Source organism: Macaca thibetana, chromosome 6 (assembly GCF_024542745.1).
Source record: "Macaca thibetana thibetana isolate TM-01 chromosome 6, ASM2454274v1, whole genome shotgun sequence".
Lineage (NCBI taxonomy): Eukaryota > Metazoa > Chordata > Mammalia > Primates > Cercopithecidae > Macaca > Macaca thibetana.
The window spans coordinates 97,121,381-97,138,994 of record NC_065583.1 but is presented as its reverse complement, the minus strand read 5'-3'; the positions used below and the strand labels follow the sequence as shown (position 1 = coordinate 97,138,994).

Here is a 17,614-nt window from a genome sequence, read left to right as displayed (position 1 = left end):
ATTTCTAATATATATTCTACTTGATAAACTTAGATGCCTTTTTTTTAAGTGAAATATAGCCCATTGAAACTTCGGTTTGCTTCAATTATGTAGGTCAATTTGAAAATAGCTTCTATCTTTATAGAACTATTTTATTTGTTCTGAAATATGTGTCTCTACCTATTAGCTTCTTGAATGCCCTTTAATGAAATTTTTTACAAATATCTCTTTCTTAGTCTGTCTGTCTCAAATGCTTCTCATTATATTTGTTCAAAATACTATGTTCTTTTGTTTCTGTTATGAATTATATCATTTTTTGCCATTATATTTCTAAATGACTCTTTGTTGTATTAAAGAATTTGCCATTTACTCTGTTTTCTATTGCTTAGAACAGAATACCTGAAACCGAGTAATTTGTGAAGAAAAAGAATTTCTTTTTTACAGTTTTAGAGGCCGAGTACTCCAAAGTTAAGGGGCCACGCCTGATGAGAGCCTTCTTTCTGATGGGGAATTTCAGCAGAGTTCCGAAGCTGCCTAGAGTATCACATGATGAGGGGGCTGTTTGTTAGCTCAAGTCTCTCTGCCTCTACTTATAAAGTCAGCAGTCCCATTTGCATGATAACCCATTAATCCATGAGTGGATTAATCCATTCATGAGAGCGAGCCATCAGGACCCAATCGCTTCTTAAAGGCTCCACCTTTCAATACTGACACATTGGGGATTAAGTTTCAAAATGAGTTTTGGAGTGGACAAACATTCAAATCATAGCATCACCCCCATTCAAAGTTCTTTAGTTCTACCAATTTTTCTGAGTCCTTGTTTTTTTTTTTCTTGCAAATAATTATATATGCAAATAATGTGGGCTCTTTTGCTTTTCCCTTATCTATAATTTATTTTGTTAGTTGTATAATGTGGCAACTCCTTTTACAGTTAGTTGCATAGTGTTGCAACTAATAAAGTATTTTATTCGTTGCACTTCTGAAACAAATCTAAGTAAGTCACAGTGGTGTGGACTTCTACCATGTTGTTTCCAGGCTACAATTCAGAAGTGTGCAAATTTGAGCAACCTATGGAAACACATCATGTGCAGGCTTGCGTCTGCCTCCAGCAGGACTCTTGTAAGTACTGAGCTGCAAAGAAATATATACTATATTGTATCTTTTTGTATTTTTTAAAAAGAATACTGAACCATTTAAAGAATTTTGTGATTAAAAAGGTCTAACAAAAAGGTTAGTTTCCTGGTTGATTTTTGTCTCTTTAAAAATAGGCAAAGTAGAAAAGAAAGGTAGAGGGTATAAAATGCAGCAATGTCTTCCCAGGAAAGAGAGCAAGAAGTGTTTCTCACTTAGGTTAAGGATATCCAGATGGATAACTGCTAACTGGAGCTCAGAGTACACACTTGGAGTGGAAGAGGTTGGAAAGCTGGGAAGAATGGATGGCATGGTCTTAGAAAGGGCTGGAAGTGGAACACAACAGCCACCAGGAAGCCAAACACCTGGATACAGTATTACAAGTAGAGACCTCAGTCACCCTGACACTTCTACAACCAGGAGAGAAGTTTAAAAAATGGGAAGTTGTGAGTATTGTCTGATTTTTACTTGCCTTCTGAAAATGTAAGATTTTATTTATTATTCTGTGTTATTATTAAACAACATTCTATGAAATAAATCTCAAGAATTTCTGCAAGCAGGAATGTTGACTGTCTAGTACAATTTGGTTTACTGAACTTTATTGTCAATGTGTCAAGTAAAGTTTAATTCTTTCATTTAAAAAAAGATAGACAAGATGATGAGTAGGGAGCTGTTTTCACTTTGACTTGAGCTACCTCACAATATTAGAACGACACTTTACATAAGTGTCTAAATATTAAATCCTATTTTTCTACTGGGAACATCACCTGATAACATTTTTATCAGTTAAATCTCCTGATCAGCGTGTCTCTTTGGTCAGTTTGACAGTGAATTTTGTCTTACCTGTGAAGTTAAACCCATGATAAGCACCGCCAGCTCCTCTGTCATCTTATACTGTTTTCCTCTTTGTATATTCAGCTCTTTGTAAGTTTTCTCAGGCAGTTTGATCTTTACTCTCAGTTAATCTCCAACTCACTAGTAATAAAACCTTATCATGAGACATTCAATCATTCACCTACTCTTTCATGCATTACAAAAATATCCATTTACCATATACTATGTCTCAGGCATTGTACAAAGTAGTTTGTTTTAAGCCACTAAATTCAAGGTCTGCAAAATGCTAAGATAATATTTTTCTTTAGTGGTGTTATTGTGCAGCCCAAGCATTTCAGTAATTTCCTAGCCTTGACTAAATTCACCTGCATACAACCTTATACTCCATATGTACACCAAAAATCCTGGTCTGCCAGGACTGCACATCCACTGAAACTAAAACAATATGGGAATCTATTCAGCTTTACACAACAGGGACAACAGAGTGTCATAAGGAAACCAGCCCCCAGATCAATCCTGTTAAGCCTTGTCTGTGAACGTCTGTTTTATCTATTATTTAAAATGAAAATGCTCACTAACTGCCTACTGTGCTCAGGCAAGCCACATACAGCAGAGAAGTGGACCTAGTAGAATATAATAATGGATGGTGGCAAATTGGAAAATGCACACTCACTTTAAAGGGAACAGCAAGCTACCTAACCACAAATTGTTGTCTTGCAGGATTATGGAACCAACGTGGTCAGATTTGTTTTATGAAACCCAAAATTTAACTTCTAATGTCTCAATTTTTAAGGTGCAGGTATAATTTAATACATCTACAAATCAAATAAAGTGTATATACTTATAGTAATTCTATTTTTTACATAAAAAGAACTTTCATTTCAATAGAGACTAAACTAAATTAAAAATTGATCGACAAGCCTATTATCTTTACTATCAAATAACATAAAATAGAAAAACTTATGTCAATATTTTAAGCTAATTTAGATAAGTAAGAACATTTTAAAAATGAAAATAATAAGATAAGTTAGTGACTAATTTCTCTGTCTACATAAAATGAACACAGAACTTCTATATGTCAGAAAATTATAAAAGAATTCAAAGGTAAACTTCAAAGCAGAAATAATATTTCCCAGTAATATCTGACTCTTATACACCACCAATGAGACTATTGATTGCCTCCACCTTTCTAAGAAACAGTTTAACAATATATATCAAGAAGGATAAAAATAATATAAGCTTTGACCTAGTGAACCAATTTCTAAGAATTTATACTAAGGAGATTGTTTGAAATAGTTTCATGTATGATTAAAATTTTATTTACATGGGTGATTATTCTAGAATATTGATCACGTCACATAAACTATTTCTCATGTTATTTATTACATCAAATATTGGAAATAGGCTAACATCCAGCATTAAAAAGGATAAATAATCATAACCAATTCAATAGAAATTATTTTACACTCTTCATAACACGATGGTTTTAAATATTTTTTAAGATATAAGGCAAATACTGATATTTAACTTAGCTTTTTAAAATATCATATAAAATCACCTACAATCTACCACTGGTTTTTAATGGCTGCTTGCAGATTAGAATATACCTTTTGGAAATGTTCCTGAATGCCTCCGAGCATAGCACATGAATATGTATATCCTACCATTTTGTTTTTCCCTCCCTTCTCACCTTCATCCTCTTCTCTCTTTCTCATTATGCACTAAGCAATGTATCAGAGATATATTCATGGTTCATTACATTTTTTAGTGTAATTTTAGATGAGTATGCAACATTCCTTCGTATAACAAGTACAAACATAAGCATCTAATCCCTTATTTATTGTTTTTTAGGTCCTCTGCAGTTTTTTGTTGTTGTTGATGATGATCTTCCTGTCATAGACAATGCTGTAATGAACAGACTAGTAAGTATAACTGTATAAACTCCAGCAAATTTTTCCGTAATGTTTCCTAATTGAGAGGTTACTGGGCAAAAAGCAGACACATATAAAATTCTAATAGATATTCTTAGATTTTCTGTAAAGTTAGTACCAAGTTAAATTTCTACAAGTAGTGTAACACAGTATATGTTTTTCCCAGTACTAAATATGAGCAAAGGTTTTTGAATTACGCAAACCTGATAGTCAAAAAAACCTCATTATTGTAACTGTGTGATCTTGACTACTAGTGAGGTTAAACACCTTCTTTTTTTTTCTTTTGCTTTTTGACAATAACTTTCATCTTAAATGAATTACCTTTTATTTATTTATTTATTTATTTATTTATTTATTTATTTATTTTTCTTAGACAGGGTTTCACTCTGTCTCCCAGGCTGGAGTGCAGCAGTGCCATCATGGCTCACTGCAGCCTCAACCTCCTAGACTCCAGTGATTTTCCCACCTCAGCGTCCCGAGTAGCTGGGAGTACTGGCATGCACCACCATGCCTGGCTAATGTTTGTATTTTTCTTTTTATAGAGAAGAGGTTTCACCATGTTTCCCAGGCTCATCGTGAACTCTTGGGCTCAAGCTCTCTGCCCACCCTGGCCTCCCAAAGTGCTGGGATTACAGGCATGAGCCATTGTGTCCAAGCTGAATTATCTATTTATATTCTATGCCCATTTTTATTATAATATTTGTTTTTTACATAATTTCACAGAAAGTTTTAGTCAAAATTAGGAAAAATTATTACAAAAAATTATTTCTAAGGAATATCATAATGAGTATTTTAACATTGAATTTTATTTTTTTTCATTTAAAATTTTATACATGTATCATTTTTATGCTATAAAATTATATAACCATTTTACTTAAAAGGCAATAAAGGATATGATGATCAGCAGGTAAGTCATAAAACAATATAAAGGTTTCATATGATAGAAACCCATTTTTATTCATATAAACCTCCTGTAATTCCAGGCTCATTTTTTTTTTTACTAGTTATTTGACTCCAGCATCACTCATACAGCATTTCTGTATGTCTTGATAAGTCCACAGGTTTTCTACATTTTTTGAGCTAAATCGTGATGAAGCAGATGATAATCTGAGGCTTGCCTGCTATATTGTGAAAATCTGTCTGTGCTTGTAATAAAGGCTTCATCTCCACAACACCTAAAGTATGTGTCAAGGGTGGATAATTGAAACTCTTTTTTTAAAATGGAAAATACCATATTACACGAATTATTTGTGTGAATTACTCATTTCTTTATTTTAATATAAAGTATACATTAAGGCTTCTAAAAAAATACTTTTGTTTGTTTTCAAAGGTAAAGAAAAGCAATACACTTTTGAAATTAATAGACAAGAGAAAAAAATAACATATCTCAAATAGAATTGGGCTAGTATAGTGCTGATTATCTCTCTCTCGTATGGTTTACATTATGTGTGTTTGTTTAGAAACATCATTTTACTAATCTTTGGGATATTGTAGCCAAGTAGTCTGCAGAGTTTTGCTGTTCAATTTATCTTATCTTTAATATTGATTTGTGGGCTTTTAGGGCCATCAGCTATACTACGAAAAGGTTCTCTTTTGTTGGTCCTTTGTCATTTACTTCTTGTTTCCAATCCATCAGCACATTTTTTATTAAGTTCCTATTTTGTTAAAGGCAAGACGCTAAGCAAAAGGCAACGAATTATAGAAATTACAACCTGCCCTTTAAAAGCTCGTAGTCTGTGCGGGAGTGGAAGGACTATAATATTTAAAGAGAATTAAGATAATTTAATAAGAATTATTTCAACAATAAGCATTGAAGATTTTGTTTTCATTTTGTTACTTGTTTACATGTTTTTACCTGGAATAAAATATAAATGTTTTAGTGCCCATAGCTAAGAGAGGCGATAGGGCAGTGAATAACATAATATGTGTGGCTATAATATGGTTGTAGGTATAGACTGTATATAGAAAAATAAGAAGAAAAAAACAAATTCTGAAAGACTCAGAAATAAATCTATTACTGAAACTATTTGGTGAAGACTAAGCTATTGAAATGTCAATAATTGATTTAACATACATTATTTAGCATTGGTCTCTTTAATTGGGAAATTGTTGTTTCCAAAAACTAAATGGGAACTTATTGTTTATGTGATAGAACACGGAGATCTTTCGTGACTCAGCGATGGCTGGATTCAGAGGACAAAAGATTGGTACAAGCAGTGACTTTTCTCCATCTCTTGGTTCTGTCTGCCTCTGTTTTGGCCCTGGGCAGACAAGCATGCCCCATTGTGGTGCAAAGAAGGCTATGGAAGTTTCAGCCTCCTATCATTCTGGGTTTTAGTATATATACATGATATGATATGTTTTTTTCTTTTTTTTCTTTTTTTTTTTTTTTTGAGTCAGAGTCTCGCTCTGTCGCCCAGGCTGGAATGCAGTGACGCGATCTCAGCTCACTGCAAGTTCCGCCTCCCGGGTTCACGCCATTCTCCTGTCTCAGCCTCCCCAGTAGCTGGGACTACAGGCGCCCGCCACCTCGCCCGGCTAATTTTGTTTGTTTGTTTTTTAGTAGAGACGGGTTTTCACCGTGTTAACCAGGGTGGTCTTGATCTCCTGACCTTGTGATCCGCCCGCCTCGGCCTCCCAAAGTGCTGGTGATTACAGGCGTGAGCCACCGCGCCCGGCCGATGATATCTTTTTAAAGTCAAGTTGAAAAAAGCCCCAATTCAATGCTTCAAATCAAGGAGCATGCCTATCTCTGAGCCAACCTCTGTTGATGGGAAAACAGAATGCACTAAATGGCTAAAGCCTGAGTCAATATATACCCTTGAAATAGGGGATTTAACCAGCTCCACCAAAACAAGCAAACTGAAAGTGGGGTTTGCCACTCCTGAAAGGAAAATAAAAAAACAAAATGATTTGTAGATGATCTACAAGCAGTAAGCTTGATGATATGAAGCAAGAAAATATCAATTAGGTGATTGTGGGGATTCATTTTTAACACTTAGAGTTCACATACTTGTATGTTTTGTATGAACATATGAATAGAATGTTAACAAGGTAGCCAACATATCTAAATGTTGTTTAAAGAAGAGAATTTCAATGTTAGGTGGAGTGTTGGGGAATAAGCACAGGTAAAATGTTAAGAAAAAAAATCAGTAGGCAAATTTAACAGTAAATATCAACATTTTTATAACTGCTTCACCATTTTACCCACAGTCATATCTTGAAATTCATCATAATGAAAAAATTGGTCAAGCAAAAATGAATATATATGTTTATTGCATATGCTTAATATCAACATGGGAAAACCACTAAATGATGAATAATAAATAATTAATTGAATAACCCATATAGTGAAATACTTTGGAAGCATTGAATAGCATAATTAGTTTTTTGTTTGTTTGTTTTGAGACAGAGTCTTGCTCTGTCACTTGGGCTCAAGTGGAGTGGCACGATCTTGGCTCACTGCAACCTCTGCCTCCCAGGTTCAAGCGATTCTCCTGCCTCAGTCTCCAGAGTAGCTGGAATTACAGGCATGCACCACCATGCCTGGGTTATTTTTGTATTTTTTTAGTAGAGATGGAGTTTAAACGTGTTGGCCATGCTGGTCTTGAACTCCTGTCCTCAGGAGATCTGACCACCCAGCACCCAAAGTGCTGGGGTTACAGGTGAATGTTATAATGAGTTTTTATAAAATAAACTATTGCACAAAAAAGTTAAAAAAATAGTGTGTGTAATATGATCATATTTACATATATTAATTCTTAGAGAAGGTTTGGAAGGTTGTTTACTAAGATATTTTAAAATTGATTATGTCTATATTGTGGGGCTAGAGGCAATTTTTGTTTTTGCTTAGTTGCATTTTCTATTTTGTGGAATAAAAAAATGTAATTTTAAAATTTATAATAATAGAGGGAAAGGAAAATTTCTTGATTTTCCATTTCAAAGTAAAAGACAATTTCAATGACATTAAAAATAAATGAGTGTTAGCATAGTTTGAGTATTTTAGCTTTATTTCTTTAAAATACATGCAGAATATGGCACATCAGTTAGCAAAAGAAAAAAAAGTGACCTGTGTGTGTAGGCTTGTGTATGTATGTGAATACACATATATTTACACATACATTGTACAACTCTCACCTCGCTTTTTTTCCCCAGATTTTATATTATAGTTAGTTTTAACTAAATGCCAGCTTTTTTCCCTATTACCAAGCCACTGAATTACATAAAATGTATAAAATGGAGCATTGCTATTGTGCGTCTGGAATATACATGAGCCAAAGAACCATGCAATTGCGAGTAAGAAGAGAATTACAGTTTTAGCCTCAAAAGACCCTTGATCACACATCACTCATTTTGAAATATAACACTTGAAGAAAGCGAAATAAGACTTTGAAAGTTTTATTGGAAGATATTGCCAATATCTTGCATAATAAAATCTACCATGTTTCCAAATATTTATAATAACTGACATAAAAAATAAATACAACTATCTAAATCCAAATAACTTTTGATTTAAAAGGAAAATATAACTTAAAGATGTGCATGAGGGAATCACAGAATGTCAAATCTGGAATGTCTTAGAGATCATCTAGTTTTAATCTTATATTTTATAAATATGACCAGCTGGAAACCATGATGCAAAATGACTCACCTGAAGTCCTGAAGCTCAGTGAGGGGAAATTCAAGATCACATTGCCTGACTCACAGTCCTTTGCTTTTGTTGTTAAGCTACACTGCTAAAGCAACCACAAATGAGCTCAGTACTCCTTGGATTTTCCTCCCTGTGGGTCTGGAGAAACAATGATTTGGCTTGTGCTGTCAAATAACAGATATAGCCTTTGAGTCAAGTAAACTACTTATCTCACAGTTTATTTACTGTGTAACTTTGGACACATTAGTTAAGCTCTCTGAGCCTCACTTTTCTCATGTTTTAAATGTTTAAATACTATCTTCATAAAAGTATTGTGAAACCTTTATATTTTGGAGATTACATGTATGAAGAACCTAGTATATACCAGGTTTTAAGTAGATTGGCCTATTTCCAGTGTTCCAAGACTATCTTGCACAGGACTAAAACTGATCAACCTGTCAACTTCTTAAGAATACTGATAAGGTATTCTTTTTCAGATGGCCCTTAAATTTTGCCTAAGATACAAGATACTGATTCTTAATTCTCCATTTACTGTATTTAGTCATCTCTTTTATTTTATTTAAGAAAATCTGACTTTGTATTACAATGGAAAGGGAGATTTCACATTGATCAATTTGAAAATGAGATAACATAGACATTCTGTCAACCATGTTTTGTCTAAATTTCCAGAGTGTGCATTTCATCTTTTTTATTCTAGAAGATAATGTATGTGAGCATTTCTTTTATTAGGCTTCATAATCTCTCTCTCTCTCTTTTTTTTTTTTTTTTTTTTTTTTTTTTGAGACAGAATCTTGTTCTGTCACCCAGGCTAGAGTATGCTGGTGCAATCTTGGCTCTCCACTACCTCTGCCTCCCTGATTCAAGTGATTCTGTTGCCTCAACCTCCAAAGTAGCTGAGACTACAGGCACTCATCACCATGCCTGGCTAATTTTTACATTTTTAGTAAAGATAAGGTTCATCATGTGGGCCAGACTGGTCTCGAACTCCTGACCTCAAGTGATCTGCCCACCTCAGCCTTCCAAAGTGCTGGGATTACAGGTGTGAGCCACCATGCCCGGCCAGGTTTCCTAATCGTTTAAATAAGCTTAATTTCTATTTGCTTCAAGATGGGTTATCCACAATGTATGTTTCACTGTCTTTATTTAAAAATACACATCTTTATTAAAACTACATATAGTTAAAACTACACTTATAGAGGTGATTAATCATTATTAATTAATATCTGGGGAGACATTGATACTATTTCTTTACATTAAGCTATTTTAAGATCTCATTTTGAGCAGTAAAAGTTTAATATATAACTGAGGTAGTATTTCTCAGGCTCTAACCACCACTTCAGGGATGTATATCCCATTAGAATCAAGGAAATGGAATACAACCTCAGAGAGACCTTAAAAGTATCATGCTGAAAGCAAAAGGCATGTTCAACAGTCCAGGAAATCATAATGAGGTTCCATCATCAGGGTATGCAAAAACCACCAGAATAACCCCTTAGCACCGAGAGTACCCTTTTGGCATAGAAAGGAAAGTACTTAATGGGATGAAAAAAGCTGTGGGTTCCATTGTGAATAGATCATTCTAGGAAGTGCTTAGATGGGAAATACTGAGTAGAAGTTACCAGGAAACAGATTTCAGCCTGTAAAATGAAGAACACTTAAATATTCAGAACTTTTTAAAGCTGCCAAGGAAATGGTGAATTTTTTGGCACACATCTCTTCATGAAAAGATTGGTATATTTAAATGTGCTCCATAATTTCCCTAAAATATGAAAAATTATCTTATTCAATTTATTTTAAAGAAAAATAACAAAATACAGTATTAAAAGTGATTCTTAGATTACAATAACTTTGAAATCTTCTTTACTATGATATTAAAAGTAATTTGCAATGTTAAAATATAATACTGTTTAAGATGTATTTTAAAAAATCAGCTATTGGTTTAGTACTTGAAAATAGCTTTAACTTTGACTGTGCAATGATCTTTAAAACCATGATTTTTATAGACATTAACCTGATATTGTGTTAAAACTAAAATAACCATTATATTTTAAAATTAAATCAAAGCAATTATAATATTTTAACTAATTTCTTAGGTTTGTTAATTTCTCGGTTTTAGCTAATTAGATTAGCTTTAACTAATTTCTTAAATTAGTGGCAAACCCAATAAATCCAATGCAAGTCTTTATGTTTATCTTTTTGTGTTGAGCACATATATGCATGCACTTGTATTTTGCAGTTGGATATTGAATAAATATAAGAAATTCTCCATAGATCTGACTGGATTTAGAGAAGGAAAATGTAGTAAAACAGAATTGTGATGCATACTTATTCAATTAACTGTATTATTTCCAGAAAAATTCTGTCAATTAAAATAATGGTTTAAAAATAGTAAAATATTAAAAACAATAATAATGAAATGATACTTATTTGTTAAAATCTTTGCATATATTACTTATAAAACATATTTCTTATTTCTTATTATTACATGAAGAGGTGCGAAGTCAGGAGTAGATTTTGAAAGGAAATTCAGGACACATAACTTCCCTGTAACATAACATACCGAGAGCTTAGATCAAGTTGTTGTAGTTCTTGAAATATTTAAACCTGGATGATTAATATAAGTTCTCTGGGGTTCAGTGTCCTCATTTTTAAAACAAGTATGCTCAAACTTCAAATGATATTATAAGCTAACAACAAACATAAAAACAAACCAAAGCAAAACAACTGAAAATCTTACAATAAACAAAAAAGTCTATTATGTTTATTATATCAAATCAATATATACTATATGTGTCACAACAAAACAACCAAAAAGCCTCCTATATTTATTATGTCAATTCAATTCATCCTGTGTGTCTGGTGTCTTGGTGCTGAGGATACAGTGATTTTCAAAAGATAACAGAAATGAATGACAACAAAATAGCCGGCTTCCTGACCTCATACAGCTTTCCTTCATTGGGTTCCCTGACTTAACTTTATAGTGACTTTTTCCAAAAGATAAATAACTGGATACTAATGTTTTAACTAATACATGCAATCTCTGTCCTTGAGAAACATTTTAGTTTGAAATGTGTGCATTAAATCAATTGTTTAACTTGACCCAAATATGTATTCAAATCATATGAATTCATGGCCTTTATGCTCAGAAAAGATATTTTCATACCTGGTAAGATAGAGTTATATATTGTAGTAAACATTTTTAATAATGTTCAACAATGAATAAGACCTTCCTGGGTTCATGGCTCTGCGATGTGGCCTTGCTGATACAGTCATAATGGAGTGAATTCTCTTTCTTCACCTTCTTGTACCTGGGATGATCTTGATTTCTTCCTTTAGTGAATACAGTGTGACAGAAGTGATGTTGTGTGAGTTCTGGAGTTTTGCACAAGAAGCCTTGAAGCTTCTCCTCTCTACATCTTCGAACCTTGGAATGAAGTTCAATCAAGCCTATGTGAGGTTGACAGGAAAATAAAAATTCCCCAGCTGAGAAGTTGTACTAATTTCTAGGCACGTGGGTCATCCAGCCCAGGCCCCTTTCAGCTGAGTGCAGTCCCATGGTGAGCCCAGGCAAAACCAAAAGAGGAGTTACTCAAGCAACCCACAGATTTGGTTGAAATAGTAAATTATCATTGACTAAGGCACCAAAACGTTGAGTGGTGAGTTCTATCGCATTAGATAACTGATTTTCCTTATTTTACTAGATCATTTCCTTATTTTACTAGATCATATAATAGGGTACAAGAAGTTGTAGTTGTAGAAAATCAATCCAGAATTTATTGATTTTTAGAATGACACCATAAACATGTAACTCTACTGAGATGTACAATAGCAAAAGTGAAAAAGAGGCTATCCATCAGCCAAATGGAATGTGAACAATTTTATGACTTGTTGAAAGTATATATTTAGGCCGGGCGTGGTGGCTCAAGCCTGTAATCCCAGCACTTTGGGAGGCCGAGACGGGCGGATCAAGAGGTCAGGAGATCGAGACCATCCTGGCTAACACGGTGAAACCCCGTCTCTACTAAAAAATACAAAAAAACTAGCCGGGCGAGGTGGCGGGCGCCTGTAGTCCCAGCTGCTCGGGAGGCTGAGGCAGGAGAATGGCGTGAACCCGGGAGGCGGAGCTTGCAGTGAGCTGAGATCCGGCCACTGCACTCCAGCCTGGGCGACAGAGAGAGACTCCGTCTCAAAAAAAAAAAAAAAAAAAAAAAAGAAAGTATATATTTAGTTGTTATACTTGAATGAATAAAACATATAATAAAGTATTCCATTCTTACACAATTATGCAGTATGTCTACAAAAAAAGTAAATTTGAAGAGTAAAGGCAATTATCCTTTTAAAACAGATAGTTCAAAACCTCCTTAACTAAGGAAAGAGAAGAGGCTTAGAATGAGTCAAGATTTCAGTCACAGCATATCGGATTAATGCTCTAATTCTTTGACAACTGGATGGTAATGACTTAGATTAAAGCAGAGGACTCCACACTAATACAATTTATAACTGCCCTTTCAGAAGATTTTAGGTCCTTAGATGATTAAATACAAGAAATGTGGATCCCTACTTACTGTTTTCCATGCATTATAGACAACTATTAATATTTAATCAATGTTTTACAGGTACATTGATTCCTACAATTTACTTCTTTCTAAAGCAAGTGTTCTCTTCTCATGGATATTAACAGAACATGATGGAATGACTTTCACTTTCAATTTTCTAAACATTTTGAAGGCTGCTCTATGGAAGCATCCATTAGACTCTGAATATTTCTAAGGTCCAGATGCAATCTCATTTGTCACTGTGTTCCTTGGGGCCAACATTTTGCAGTTCTACAGAAGAAGGTAGTTTTTCAATAAATGTTGTCCTGTTGAATGAATAATTATAAGACAGTAGTAAATCTGAATCTTTATAATTCAGATTCTTAGTAGCTATATGATTCTGGACTAACATGATCTGTCCTCTCCTATGTCTTTTCCATAGCATAACAAGAAAAATGTTGACACCCACAGTTTGCCTAGGCAAAGTTGAATGTATTACATAATTGCCTTTGTATAAAAATCAGTGGAGAAAAAATTATTTTCAAAGTACATGTGCTCTTTATGTTTATCAAAATTCTGACATACAATTATATTATTAAAGGAGAATAAGTAGAAAAATGGTAGAAAATTGTGTCTAAAGTATAAACACTTATATTGCAATGGAAAAATCTTTGCAAAAAGTCTGGAACGGATTAAAGGGAAGCCAGATATTTTTCCACTACTGTGGCAGTTTCCATGGCCATGCTCACTGTCTCAGGATTACTGAGCTGTTTTTGCTCCTTTGCATGGTCCATGTACCTAACTCCTTTGTCTTCAGCATGAGAGAACAGAGTGGTGTACCGAGCAGAGAGAAAGAAAAACTTTACAGTACCCATTAACTTCCACTGTTCTTTGACTTTGAAATGATTTCTCCAATGGATAAGTTTTAAAATATTTTTTTCAGAGTGTATTGATTTTCAAAGGTACTTTGTGGTTTCCTTGTAGAAAATTCACTTAGTACTAATAGCATGCTTAAACTGTGCCTCTGATATTATAGAAACAGACCATTTTTTCCAGAAATAAAGACAGAAATATTTTTATTTTAGAATAGGCACTCTTTTTTTCCCATGTGTTTATTTTTGGCTAGAGGCCTACCACCTTTTACATTTTATTATTTAAAATAAAGTAGCCTGTAAGATGAAAAACTAAAAATAAATAAAAAGAATAATAGTAGTGAAAATGAAAATTACTAAGTATAATTGATAATTGTAATGAAATATATAAAAATTATCTCCAAATATTTGGACATAGGATAGGTGAAATATACATTCAAAATGTCTTCAAGGCCGGGCATGGTGGCTCATGCCTGTAATCCCAGCACTTTGGGAGGCCAAGGCGGACAGATCACCTGAGATCAGGAGTTCGAAAACAGCATGACCAAAATGGTGAAAACCCATCTTTACTAAAAACACAAAAAAATTAGCCAGGTGTGGTGGCATGTGCCTGTAACCCCAGCTACTCGGGAGGCTGAGGCAGGAGAATCGCTTGAACCCGAGAGGCGAAGGTTGCAGTGAGCCGAGATCACACCATTGCAGTCCAGCCTGGGCAACGAAGAACAAAACTCCGTCTCAAAAAGAAAAAAAAAAAGAAAAAGCCTTCAATTATTGTATAGACTTTATCAGTTTATATTATTGCCAAATATCTAAAATATTTACCTTATTGAATATTTTAGTAAAATAAAAATATATAGCAGTCTAATGGTAGATATGATTGAGTCTGCTGTTATGTGATTAATTTTGGTTTTTGTTAGATATAACATTTTTACATAGGAAATCTCAGCATTGGATAATGAAATACATAAGGCAAAGCATTTCTTATATATGTGAAATATATATCCTCACAAGGCATTTTGAATTGCCATTTTCTGGAGTAATGCTTTCTAAAATTCCTTAGTATCATGCTATACCTGATCACACAGCATGTACTCCTTAATCAACCTGACTGTGGAAGAAATACAGAAGTATAATTACGTTTGTTCCTTCTGCTTCTCTTCCTGGGTAATTCCTTCTTACAGTAATTAGATGGACTGCGCAAGGTAGGTTTACTTGTGGAGGGCGAGCTTGATAGGGGGAACCGAAGCTCAATCCAGGTAATAAAACTGTCTGCACTGGGGACAACATTCTTACACTGAAGTCTTTCAGAAAAAGAAAAAGTTCCTTGTACTGTACTTGCAACTCTTCTATAAGTTTGAGATTGTTTCAAAATGAAGAAATAATTTTGCAAAGAAATTTATGCTTTCTTAATAACAGTAAAATAAAAACCAATCAAATTTTAAAATTTCAAGTTATTATCTAGATTGTAGATTGAATACGCCCAATAAAACTTCTCATCAAAGTGATTTTTTTCAAAGTCTGCTATAAATTCTTGTTTAGATACTGTGAAGATGACAGAAATCATTATTGATTGTGGATTTTTCCGTAACCTTGTGTAGTTAAGATTGGTACACAGTTCATATAAATACTGACCTACTGAACACCATAAACTAGTAACTTTCAATATGTAAAACACAACTCAGAAGTATAGTTAGGGCACAATCTTTTGGGGAAAAGTTCTAATTATGACCTTTGGCTTAGAAGTTTATTTCTTTTAGATAGTCTTATTTTCTCTAACAGTCACTTTGTGTTTTGTATGCAGAAATGAAACTGTTAGAATGATTAAAGACTTAAGAGATGGTTTAAAGTAGATAATTGTACTATGAAATGATGGTCTTCAGTGAAATGAATTACAGAAATGAGCATGTAGCATGGATAATCTTCTCTTGACTTTGAAGTATTATAGGAACAAAAGCATCATACTTCTGTATCAGTATTTATTTGAGAAGATGTCATCCTCACAAGTAAACTCAACTCTATAATCTTTCTAAAAATGAGGCAGTGTCATAGGAGTCTGACCACTTACTTATACTTTTATTATGAACATACTCATGGATTTTATATTTTTTCAGAGTTAAAATGGTTTTATGTATGTAGTAATTGGTAGGGAGCTTAATAACTCATTTTTCAAAAGTGCTTTTAGCTTTATTATTTGCTCAAAGAAATTAACCTGAGAGTAAAAATAGATGAATGATAAAATTTGTGCTAAAACATGTAATTGACACTATGGATTTGAATAGCATTCATATATGTAAGTGAAGTGAATGGGAAGTTTTAAGGTGGTTGTTTCCATTTTCTGTAATTCCTTGCTTAGTAAGGTAAGTTAGTGTTTTGTTTGTTTGTTTTAGCAAATATTCAATGCCTGTTCTCCACATTTACATGGGAGAGTATATTTTTCTATCCCAATGATGCTGGGCTTGGCTACACAATGCCTCCCTCCCTTCCCCCCTCCCTCCCTCCCTCCCTCCCCCCTCCCTCCCTCCCTCCCTCCCTCCTTCCCTCCCTCCTTCCCTTCCTTCCTTCCTTCCTTCCTTCCTTCCTTCCTTCCTTCCTTCCTTCCTTCCTTCCTTCCTTCCTTCCTTCCTTCCTTCCTTCCTTCCTTCCTTCCTGTTAGGAAACTGGAGTCTTGCCTTATCACTCAGGCTGCAGTGCAGTGTCACCATCACAGCTCACTGCAGCCTAGATCTTCCAGACTCAAGTGATCCTCCCTCCTCAGCCTCCCAAGTAGCCACAACTATAGGCATGAACCACCATGCCTGGATAATTTTTTTGTATTTGTAGAGATGAGCTCTTACTATGTTGCCCAGGGGAGCCTAGAACTCCTGGGCTCAAGGAGTCTTCCCATGTTGACCTCCTAAAATTTGGGATTACAGGCGTGAGCCACTGTTCCCGTCCACAACTTTCTTTGGTTAGTAGGATGTTAGTGGATGTGATGCAAGTAACGGTTTGAAAAATGTTTGTAAGATTGGGCTTGCTCTCTTGCGCTTCTACCTTCTGCCATAAGAACGTGCCTCAGACAGCTTATAGCCCAAGGAAGATGAGAGGCTTGTAAAGCATGTCTCAACCTGACCTGAAGCTTAGACCTAAGATCAACCAACCCAGCCTACATTAGCTGAACCCCAGCCAGTTAGCATATGTGGGAGCTAGAAATAAATGTGTGTTGTTTTAAACCAGTGAGATTTTGCAATTGCTTATGACACAGTGTGGTAGGCAGCATATGGCCCACCAAAGAGGTTCATTTCCAAATCCCTGGAACCTGTGAATGTTACATTATATAGCAAATGGGAATTAAGGCTTGTAGATGGAATTAACATTACTAATCATTTAACCTTAAAATAGGGAGATGAATCTGGATTTTCTAGTTGGGCCCAATATAATCACAAGGGCACTTAAAAAAAAAAAAAGATTTGATTATCAAGAACCAGTGAGATGGCAGCTTGAGAAAGAGTCAGCCTGCTGTTGCTGGATTTTAATATGTAGAAAGGCAGTCATGAGCCAAGGAGGGTGGGCAGTCTCTGGGAGAAGGAAACAGATTACCCTCAGGTGCTTCCAGAAGCAATTGAGCCCTAGTAACACCTTGATTTTAGCCCAGTGAAACCCATTTTAAACTTCTGACCTTTAGAGTTACAAGACAATAAATTT

At 34.5% G+C, this 17,614-nt stretch overlaps 1 long non-coding RNA gene across 2 annotated transcripts in view; it reads left to right on the top strand.

Annotated features, from left to right (window-relative positions):
• LOC126957398 (uncharacterized) overlaps positions 1-17,614 on the top strand; it is a 44,188-nt gene that overhangs the window by 11,615 nt on the left and 14,959 nt on the right. Inside the window, exons 2-4 of one of the 2 annotated variants that reach the window (XR_007726737.1) lie at positions 1,015-1,098; positions 1,330-1,556; positions 3,796-3,866. This is a non-coding gene — a long non-coding RNA (uncharacterized LOC126957398). The remainder of the gene's footprint in view (positions 1-1,014; positions 1,099-1,329; positions 1,557-3,795; positions 3,867-17,614) is intronic. The other variant, XR_007726738.1, reaches the window with a different exon arrangement.